Source organism: Mytilus trossulus, unplaced genomic scaffold, assembly GCF_036588685.1.
Source record: "Mytilus trossulus isolate FHL-02 unplaced genomic scaffold, PNRI_Mtr1.1.1.hap1 h1tg000164l___fragment_2___debris__unscaffolded, whole genome shotgun sequence".
NCBI classification, from domain to species: Eukaryota; Metazoa; Mollusca; class Bivalvia; order Mytilida; family Mytilidae; genus Mytilus; species Mytilus trossulus.
Genome location: NW_026963305.1, coordinates 823,934 through 836,645, shown reverse-complemented (window position 1 = coordinate 836,645; position 12,712 = coordinate 823,934).

The window sequence follows — 12,712 nt, the reverse complement described above, 5'->3', positions numbered from 1 at the left end:
AAAAATAATTTGATTAGCTTGAATTGATGGTTCTGTATTTATATTCATCTTACTTCAAATAGAGATCCTTGAATGTCATGTTTATTGCATGTTATGTAATTGTGTGTGGTTCATTCTTGTCCTAATGATCGCAATCTATTGAAGATACTACAACCTTCTAGTCTCTGACGATTAAATTACGTAATTATGTAAAAGCTGCATGGAATATGCGATCAAATATAGTGTCATAAATTTATATGTCATATCATTGTATTATACCAATGTTCTCTGATGTCTATCCATGTTTCATGTTTTATGTATTATATGCTGTTAATTTTGTCATAGCATGTCTATGCTTCTGCAATTCAGATTCATTCATTTATTCATTAACAAACATTATTTATATTAGAGCTACGTACAAATTAAAGCTAAACGGTGTATTACTTAATATACATTTTTATAAGTTGTAAAGGCTGTTAGCTAAAACTATGTCACATAGATGCTAACTTTCATGGTGTAAATAACTGAATGCTTTGATTGATTATGCATAGTTGTAAATTTATCTTTTTCAAATTCAGTTTTAACAGAGTTATCAATAGTTGATTTAGAAACAAGTTATTGCAATTTATATAAACCCCTTTCCACTTTACGGGTGCGAGTGCTGACTTATTGCGGCATTAGTCTGCTCTTTTTTTAAATCTATATGGGTGTCTTTTAACACGGGTAAGACATTTATTGTCATCTTCCGACGGACTATCATCGTTTTTCAAGACTACACTCGCAAATATTAATGGTAGTCCGATGTGCTAACCACTATAATGCGGGGGCATTACAAAAGTGTAAAATCTGAAAAGACCATTTTTTATTTTTGCATTAATTTTAATCGAAATTCTCCAAAAGTATAAATTAATTCTCAATTATATTAAATTGGATGAAATTTACTCTACACATTTTAGTCATTCTGAATATGGTCTTAAAATTTCTTGACAAATTCTTGACATTTGAATACTGTCTTGAAATTTCTCGACATTCTTATTTTTCTCAGTATGGCTTGACAGTTTCTGAACATTTGGAAATGTGTTTTTAATTTTAATTTACTTGACAATTCCGAGTATTACAAATCATGATCAAAATTCATGATATAACTTTAATCTTTTTTTCTCTTAAAACAATATACTGTTTATTTAAATAAAAGTTGAGCATGGAAAATAATTGAAAATTTGGGTATATAAATATTTTTACAAATACTAAAATATGGCTATGAAATTTGAAATATTTACTATACAAAAGGATCCGTGTTGAAAGCCGTACAGTGACCTATACTTGTTTACTTTTATAGGTGAACGGACGAAAAGTCACAGTACAAAATGCTACAGGAAATAAAGTCACAAATTTGGTAGGACAAATAGTCACAGGACAAAAAATCACAAAGAATTTGTTGACAATTGTTTTAATATAAAAGAACAAAAATCTTGAAAGATTTATTTTGTAATACTATATTTATACATGTTATATTAAAGTTTAGAAAATGTATCATTATACTTGACGAATTGATAAATGAAGACTTATATAATTTTAATCATGCAAAAGATATATTTTTCGGAACCATGAAGCCATTTAAGTGCCAAGTCACTTTGACATTTTTTTTTTTTAACAATTATTTGATCATCTTTGATATTTTTTTTGATATATTTTGTTTACAAAGTTGTACACTAATAAAATAGATCAAGAAAACACAAAAATATTTTTGTAAAAAATCAAAGAAAATAATAAAAAAAAAATGAATTGTGACTTTTTGTCCTGTGACTGTTTGTCCGTGACTTTTTGTCTGTCCTACATTCACTTTAAATTTATGAATTGTTATTTGGATGAAGAGTTGTGTCATTGGCACTGATACCACATCTTCCTATATCTATGTAGATATTAAACAATTTTTGAATGTAAATCTCATAAATACTTACTAAATAATTAAAACTAATCAAAATGTAGACATATTTTAATAATCATAAATACTTACTAAATAATTAAAACTAATCAAAATGTAGACATATTTTATAAATCATAAATACTTACTTAATAATTAAAACTAATCAAAATGTAGACATATTTCATTAATCATAAATACTTACTTAATAATTAAAACTAATCAAAATGTAGACATATTTTATTAATCATAAATACTTACTAAATAATTAAAACTAATCAAAATGTAGACATATTTTATTAATCATAAATACTTACTTAATAATTAAAACTAATCAAAATGTAGACATATTTTATTAAACATTTATTATATTCAATGTTAGTATATGATAACTAATTATTGTACCAAAATGTGGTTTTTATAAATAGCAAAGTATAATGGTATCCTATTTTTTTCAAGTATTTGTATTATCTTACTATACAAATCCTTGAACCAGAAGAAAATTTGTGTAATGTCATCTGTTGAAATATACATTAAGTTCTACATGTTGACAGGATGTTCCCAATAAAATTGAGTTATTCCACACCCCATGGTACATGCAACAGTCATATATAGAACATTACTGATTTACATGTAATCAGTCATACAACTTATCAGTTGACCGACAATGCCACTTTAATTTAAAAAGGTTTGTTGATAGATTAAAATTAAAAGCATCATTTATGAAATTATGAATTTTATCATTTTAACATAAAAACAAATTGAATGATTTCCCAAAGATTAAAAGAAAATTATTATCTATATACCGGGAATAATATAAAAAAAAAACTGTATTTATAATAATCCTATCAATAATTTCTACAAAAGATTTCTAGAACACTCAAATTGAATACAGATGTTTTTGGTTGTTCTAAAAAAATGTGTTTTGAATGGAGATGGGAGGAAATTATTTGACTGAAACAAAAGCCCCTTCCCTTTTTTTTAGCCACACAAAAAAAAAATCAAAATTAAACTACATTGGGGAAAGGGGTGTTTTTGAGGATATTCCAATTTAGTTTCACCCAAAGGGTATCTTACTATACAAAATTTATCCTTTATTCTTTAAAGTTAAGTTTAACCATATTAAAAGCAGAATACAACAGCAAAAGTAAGTCATAAACAGTCCTGATGAATTAGTCTGTACACATTTCAGCCGACATTTATTCTGCTGAGATAGTGTAAAGACTGTCAAAGACATATTCAGACATTTTTAGAATGCCAAGAATATGTCAAGACTGGTCGCGACTGTCCAGACTCTTATCAGATGATACAGGAAGTTTTTAGACAATGTTCATAATGTCAAGACACTTGGAAAGAAAAAATCAAGAACCTTACAAGACAAATTAATACTATGTTCAGATTTATTATAAATTATTCATACAAAGAAAGAATGTCGAGTAAAATATCATGCAAATTCAGACACAAACTGGTCTTTTCAGTCTTTTTTTACTTTTATGTGGGGAGTGGGGGAATGGGGGTAGGGGGTGCACAAGTTTTTTAAAGATCAGATCTCAACCATAAAGTAACAAAAGAAACTTAACAAAATGGCATTAATACATAAATTATAGACCTCAGACTTTGTAAATGCACCAGTGTCTGAGGAGAAATGTTATAAACTAGGAGTACATGGAGTATGTCAAAGAACATTTTGTACCTTTTTCTAAAAAAAGAAAATCACCGCTTGTTGATAAATATTTCGTATCAACTTCACAAAAAATACATTGATGGTCTTGATGTATAGATAATGCGTACTGACGTACTGACGTCATCTTTATAACGTGGTGTATTGTTTTTTTCATGTGTTCTATTACTAATATTACTTTTACTGTTTGGTCTGTTCTTAGTGATATCCTTTTGACATAGCTCGGTCCTTATAAAACCAGTCAAATCAAACATTTCAATATTTACAATTTACAATATTTAAGATTTACAATATTTGTCAGTTTGTGCTGATGTGTTTTGTACCTGTGATTTTTTCTGTTTCTTTGGTACTTTGCCATTTTTGAATTTCCTCGGAGTTTTTTCTGATTTTAGTTTTATACATATTGACAAATTACGTCGTCATCATATGTTCATTAAGCACCATCCCTCTCTTAGAGTTTAAGTATCAAACCATCAGAAAATATATGAGAAGGACATAACCCGTATCATGCCAACAACTTGTTTTGAAATAGATATGTTACCATATTACCAATGTAAAAACCTTATAATTAAATCAAAACATAAGTCAATTCAGTAAATTGTTTGACAAGTGCGTGATATCAGAAACCTATTGTGTAATAATTATTCAATAATACATAGATTTTTTTTCGCTAAATAAGATTCGTTGTTACATTCACAAACAAATCGTACAAGCGCGAATATATAAAACCATAATAATTATGATGAAATGGTAAAGTCACCATTTAAAACTGGGAAATCAACAATAGGAAATTAAAATTATCTATTTTTTCAAACATTTTGATATTAAGCTTTCCATCAATGATATACATATCATTTGTTTGTATCAGATGTTGTTTTCGATTGGTCTTTTCTGATATTAATCATAGTGAATACCCCATATTAATACAGAAAAAAAAGTCTACAATACAAGGTGCACAGTAAGTTCCCATTGAAATTTCGATTACTTGACGATATAACAGTACAAAGCAAACGACAATGGTGTTTAGCAAAAGTTCAAGGGCAGTTTTAGCATTAACGCATGTCATTGACAAAGTTCATTTGTTTGTTGTGACTACAAATTGACCAAAAGTAATTTTAACATATATATTCGCAGTCTGCGTGTTTAAATGCCCATTTAAAAAAGTTATATGAATAAAGGCAACAGTAGTATACCGCTGTTCAAAACTCATATATCCATGGACAAAAAACAAAATCGGGGTAACAAACTAAAACCGAGGAAAACGCATTAAATATAAGAGGAGAAAAACGACACAACATGATTGTCTTTCTAAATAAGAATATGAGTGATAGCAAACATAATAACTTTGAACAGATTTATTATCACCAAATTAAGCATGCAATTTATCAATTACTTCCAACAAGTTTTGGCATTCCACTATTTCTATTTGAACAATTTATTTTCAAGTTTTTGATTGTACCAAATGTTGAGACTGTTATTGTAATTGGTTATGCTCGTAAAGAGTAGCAATAAGTTTATTGTTGTTACAGATGAATTTTCCGCAAATGTAGTCAGTAAGAATATTGGTGTATTCGTGGTTTCCTTTGCAGAATGTCAATGTAAATTTACTTCAAACATTTATGACATTATTATCAGCTTTATCAGACGGGACAAAAAAAATCTTTGGCGAGTACTTTTAGTTTATGGTTGATACAAGAAATATGGTTATTGTAGTTGTTACTAGAAATAAAATGTTCTTTGAAATTATATACATTTATCAACTTTGTTCATTACTGAATTTGAAAAATATAGAGTTAAAAGATTTCTTGCCAGTTTTTTCTCGGTTTTATCCATTTCAAGCAGTACTAAGTTCGGAGTGAGTCAATGATATTGCGAAATTCATTTCGTATAATAATTGAAAGACCGGGGATGATAATTCGGTTCTTAACTGAGGATTGATTTCAACTCTCGGTAACCAACAATGTTAAGGTCTCCTGTTATATTTATTATATTGGAACTGAACAATTATGTATTCTGAATAACTAAAATTGCATGGCGTAATTGTATTGTCACATATATATTAACGTTCTTACACACTTGACAATAGTCAAACACATATTGCTGGGTAGATTGCATTTTGTATGTTAAGGCTTAAATGAAGTATATTTTTATTAACTATAGAGTAAACGCTCATTTTTTTTATAAATTGTCAAATTTTTACAATCCGGAAAGAGAAGTTGTGGTAAACTAATATGGACTATTCTTACCTGATCAATGTCAATCAGCGACCAATCATTTATTACATCTGACTTGAAATGCTTGCCGTTGGGGTGAGTGATATTTTGAGAGTCGTTGTCATTCATGTTGTAGGTAATATGGCTTTCCATATATAAATCATATATGTTAGTATTGGTTTCTTTAAAAAAAAAATAAGGAAAAATAAACTCAAAATGAAAACTATTTGATAATAAGAAAGGATATGATAATATTAGATTATTACATGGAATTGTTCATATCGCATGTATTATCAGTCCGAGGTTCAATATCTGCTCATGAGCTGCATGGTTCAAGGGCTGATATTGACCGAGGGCTGATAATACATGCGATATGAAAAATGCCAAGTTATGATCCTTTTATCATATCCTTCAACAATTTGAGAAAAAATACAAATTCATATATTGATCCTTTTACCACATGCGGCTCTTAAGCTGATATTGAACCTAGGCCTGATTATACATGCGATATGAAAAATTCCATGTAATAATCTGATAATACATGTATCAGCCCGCTCAGCATTAATTCGAAAAAATATGGAATTTACGTTAATTTAATGCTATTATCATACAGTAAAAATCATATGCTATTTTGTCTAAGTATATGATAAATAAAGGTATTAACACGGTACGTTGTTCGGTAACGGTTGGAACCAAGGCTTCGTCTTTACCTATAATATAACACTTTTATAAATTGTGACTTGAATAGAGAGTTGTCTTATTGACACTCATTGCATATCTTCCTATATATAATTATCGTATAATCACTAAGGACATTGTTTTATTTAATAAAATCATATATTTCAAACCTTGCATTTTTTTTAAATTGTCGTGTGACACACATGTGTGAGCCTATAATTCAGTGGTTGTCGTTTGTTTATGTGTAATATATTTGGTTTTTGTTCTTTTTTTTTATATAAATAAGGCCGTTACTTTTTTTGTTTGAATTGTTTTACATTGTCATATTTGGGCCTTTTATAGCTGACTATATGGTATGGGCTTTGCTCATTGTTGGAGGCCGTACGGTGACCTATAGTTGTTAAAATGTCCGTGGTATTTTGATCTCTTTTGGACAGTTGTGTCATTGTCAATCATACCACATCTAGTTTTTATATTGTTATAAGTCAGAAGTATGCCAAGTTATTCAAAGGACCATTTATATGTACGTTAGCGTTTGTTTTAGTTGCAGTTCAGTGTGGTTTTCCTCTTTTAATTGATGTGTTTCCGTTGGTCTCTAGTTTGTTACTTGGATTTGTTTTTTCTTAAAAAATGTAGGACTTTTGAGCAACTTATTACTGTTATCTTTATTTATTACATGTGCTTAAAGTAATCTTAATTTTATATTCAAATAACACAAGCATTCTGGTAATTTTATAAAACTTTTTTTAAGACCTGTTAAAGTTTTAAATTGTTGAGCTCTTGGTCATGTGAGTAGAATGGTGGTTTTATCACGTGTCCAGAGACCAGTAATAAGTATCTGCTTTATTTATATATTTTCGTCCATCTTTTAGGAAGAAAACAAAACATAGCAGTACTAACCTTTGGCATCAATTTTGAAGACAAGTTTCCAATCCTCCGCAGCTGTCTTTATTACACTGCCAGCCAACAGCCAAAGGAGTCCTTTGAGTTTATATAAGATAATATCAAACGTATAAATGTAACCAACAGAAATTCAGTTTGGTATGTCACCCCACTAATATCAACAATGCTAGCATTAAAAAGATTTGAAGTAACTAATTTTGCTTTCAATGCTCTCCAACCTCGTATTTGGTATAGCCATTCCAACATTATAATCGAACGGAACTGTTGTAGAGCAAACGTGAGTATAGTCTCGTACATATGAAGCCTACGAGTAAAGATATTTTCATCAAATAGGACATTGCATTATATATTCTAATGCAATTCATATGTTATGATCTTTTTTGTATTGTCTAGCATTTACTGTGAAATCCACAGTTGACATTTCGTAACCAAGGAGGATCCCGCCATTTTGAATTGATTGGATCAACAAATATTTGATAACTACAATATTATCGAAAAAAGACAACACCTACCACAAAAACGCTGTTTGATTTGGTTTTATCCAAATTTGAATCTTAAAGGTAGCGTACGTAATTACCTTCAGTTTGTAAGTTTTTCATTTAATGACATCATGTTTGGCAATGACGACTTTGTCGTTCATAAAGAATTTCAAAATTTTATCTCATTTCAAATATATAACTTTTTTCGAGGTGTAACGTATTATTACTCTTTACAATGTATTAAACTTGGAATAACAGTACTGTGGTTAAGGAGTTACCATCGTAAATTTTGATTTGACGACTGCAAATTTCCGTTTTACTGTACAAATCGACAATTGACGGTTTCAACTCTTTAACCACAGTACTGTTATTCTTTAAGTATATTCTCTGTATAATACTATATCAAAGAAATGTTCTGAAATATAAATATAACAAAAAAGTTAAATAACAAAAATACCGAACTTTGTAGAAAATCTAAACGGAAAATTCATTATCAAATGGCAAAATCAAAACATCACACACATCGAACGAAAGGATAACAACTGTCATATTCCTGACTTGAAACTTGCAATTTGGTATAATAGAAAATAGTGAATGTTCATACAAGATAATGAACAATCTTCTAGGTTTAAATTCAAAGTCGAATTTACGAAAACCATTCTCAGTAGTGTGAGGAAAGGAATTTTAACTTACCATTAAGAAGCATACTATACATACTGATGTGATTCCTGTTATGGCAAACTAGTACAATCTAAATCATTATCAGTAGTGTGAGGAAAGGAATTTTAACTTACCATTAAGAAGCATACTATACATACTGATGTGATTCCTGTTATGGCAAACTAGTACAATCTAAATCATTATCAGTAGTGTGAGGAAAGGAATTTTAACTTACCATTAAGAAGCATACTATACATACTGATGTGATTCCTGTTATGGCAAACTAGTACAATCTAAATCATTATCAGTAGTGTGAGGAAAGGAATTTTAACTTACCATTAAGAAGCATACTATACATACTGATGTGATTCCTGTTATGGCAAACTAGTACAATCTAAATCATTATCAGTAGTGTGAGGAAAGGAATTTTAACTTACCATTAAGAAGCATACTATACATACTGATGTGATTCCTGTTATGGCAAACTAGTACAATCTAAATCATTATCAGTAGTGTGAGGAAAGGAATTTTAACTTACCATTAAGAAGCATACTATACATACTGATGTGATTCCTGTTATGGCAAACTAGTACAATCTAAATCATTATCAGTAGTGTGAGGAAAGGAATTTTAACTTACCATTAAGAAGCATACTATACATACTGATGTGATTCCTGTTATGGCAAACTAGTACAATCTAAATCATTATCAGTAGTGTGAGGAAAGGAATTTTAACTTACCATTAAGAAGCATACTATACATACTGATGTGATTCCTGTTATGGCAAACTAGTACAATCTAAATCATTATCAGTAGTGTGAGGAAAGGAATTTTAACTTACCATTAAGAAGCATACTATACATACTGATGTGATTCCTGTTATGGCAAACTAGTACAATCTAAATCATTATCAGTAGTGTGAGGAAAGGAATTTTAACTTACCATTAAGAAGCATACTATACATACTGATGTGATTCCTGTTATGTCAAACTAGTACAAACTAAATCATTCATTGTAGTGAGGAAAGGAATTTTAACTTACCATTAAGAAGCATACTATACATACTGATGTGATTCCTGTTATGTCAAACTAGTACAATCTAAACCATTCTCAGTAGTGTGAGGAAAGGAATTTTAACTTACCATTAAGAAGCATACTATACATACTGATGTGATTCCTGTTATGGCAAACTAGTACAATCTAAACCATTCTCAGTAGTGTGAGGAAAGGAATTTTAACTTACCATTAAGAAGCATACTATACATACTGATGTGATTCCTGTTATGGCAAACTAGTACAAATTAAATCATTCATTGTAGTGTGAGGAAAGGAATTTTAACTTACCATTAAGAAGCATACTATACATACTGATGTGATTCCTGTTATGGCAAACTAGTACAAACTAAATCATTATCAGTAGTGTGAGGAAAGGAATTTTAACTTACCATTAAGAAGCATACTATACATACTGATGTGATTCCTGTTATGGCAAACTAGTACAAACTAAATCATTATCAGTAGTGTGAGGAAAGGAATTTTAACTTACCATTAAGAAGCATACTATACATACTGATGTGATTCCTGTTATGGCAAACTAGTACAAACTAAATCATTATCAGTAGTGTGAGGAAAGGAATTTTAACTTACCATTAAGAAGCATACTATACATACTGATGTGATTCCTGTTATGGCAAACTAGTACAAACTAAATCATTATCAGTAGTGTGAGGAAAGGAATTTTAACTTACCATTAAGAAGCATACTATACATACTGATGTGATTCCTGTTATGGCAAACTAGTACAAATTAAATCTTTCATTGTAGACAACTATTCCGAACGGTTCTATGTTAGTGTATATAAAATTGATGAGACAATATACACAAAACATAAAAATAATAACGAAGTGACATCAACCATCAATAAATTACTTTGTATATATTCCCTATTGGCATTTATTGCAAACCTTAATTGAGAAAATCAATTTAACCAAACGCATGTTAACCAGAGGTTGACATTTAGTTCTGTTATACTTATAGAAAGTCTTTCATCAGGTATACACTCCATGTTCATGCAGCAAACACATGCTTTGTATTATAATAACTCTTGTATTTTCGACATCAGTGCTAATTATTCAGTTTCCAATAGTAACTTACAATCACATGCAACATCGTTAACTGTAAAAATTTGAATTGAAATAGATGTCAGAAAGACTTTCATTTAAGACAAAACGACAAGACAAAATAAGATAAAAATTAAAATAAAATATCCTAGTAGTGTGGCGTACTAAGTTACAATTGTATAATCCTGGTATCTTTGATAACTACTAAGCCGATATTTTCATCATGAGAAAATAGTCTATACACTATGTGGAGTTCTTAATTGCCACAAGACTAGAAGAATATCGAATACATTTAAAAGAGAGTAAGGGGTCTTCTTATAAAACAAAAACAAAAGTGATTAAACTCAAACCTTGTCCTTCGAAGTGCAAAAATAGATTTTCACATGCATTCATCCTTTCAATATTATGTTAAATCCCTTTCCATCAATTCCTATCAAATCAAATCATATCATTTATTGGTGTAAAATCCAAATATTTGATTGATACTAAGACAAACTTGACAACCTTTACAAACATACAATATTTAAATTTAAACAACTTTCTACTAAAAATATAATCTTAACATAATGTTGCAAAATTTAAGTTTCAATGTCCCCATACACAAAAAGAAGAAATGGTATGGTTACCAATGAGAACAGTCTCATCAAATGACATACACGGGTGTTCTTCAGTATATCGAGAAAAATATTGTGAAAGAAACCTTAAGGTGGTTCTTACAGTGTATTCAAATTTGATCGTAAAACCTCTGTTTTAAGATCGTGAAGCAAATAGCAAATATTTTCGACAATGCATATGCAAAGGGCAATAACTAATCTAATTTAACGAACCATACGAACAGATCTACCATAAAAATATAAATGGATGTCAAAATTATTAATCATCATTATGATAAGTATCTGAAAAATAAAGATAAAAAAAGTAAACCGTTTTTACAAAACCAAAAGGCAGATTGCTCCTCCATTCAAATGGCATAAAATATAAATAAACAGGATTTTGTTAAAAATACGAATGACTTAACAACCTTATCATTCCATGTTAATGTTTTCTAAAATAGGTTTATGTCAGCATGATGGGAAATTAAAAAAAAAACATTTGTTCCAAAAAATGATTTTATGGATCATGAAATATCACGTACGTTTTAATGAAGATACTGATAAAGATTGTGAAACATTTGATGCTACGAAAACCTTCAAATCATTATCTTATTATAGGACAATTTTAATACTTTTGCTTGATACATGAAATATTTGGTTTGCATCACTCATTCTTCTCTTCTGTTTGTAAAAAGGGTTTATACCGTTCTCAGTCATGCTATTGTAAGATGAAAACGACAACACTCCAAGAGAGTGGATTGAAGTACATAAATTCCTTGTAATAATCATGACTCTTTCTTAAAGGCACACGTTTAGTTTTTAAATAAAATTTCGAAAACTATGCTTATAAATATCAAAAAAGAAGATGTGGTATGATTGCCAATAAAACAACTCTTCACAAGGGACTTAATGACATAGATATTACCAACTAAAGGGCACCGTACGGCCTGCAACAATGAACAAAACCCATATCGCAAAGTCGGCTATAAAAGACCCCGGAATGACAATTTAATACAATTCAAACTAGAAAAACATACCGAATGTTTTGTTCGAGAGCTTTCAAAAAATATATAAATATATTTCTATAATTTTTGTAACTATTCTGTAGATTTCAGATACATTTTGTAAAGGTAAAAAGTGTAAATGTAAGTGTAAATTCTGTTCAGGGGTTTCAAAGTTTAAAACGCAAATGACCTTTCGAGTTTCAGATAAAAAAAGCACATACTTCTTTCTTCTCTCTAGTCAAGCATTGTCTTTCATGATCACATTAATGCATTGTCTGGTCTATCTGGATCAATTTTGATTAATGAATCAATAATATTAGATGTTGTCGAAAACAAATAAACGTTTTCAAGAGAAGAACTTTTATTTTACTTTACTATCTGACACACCAAAGTTTCAGTTCAAATGTATCATTATATAAAGGAATGTGAAAATTTTAGGTGTAGAATGTGGTTTTTTTTCTCTGTTTTTTTTTAATGG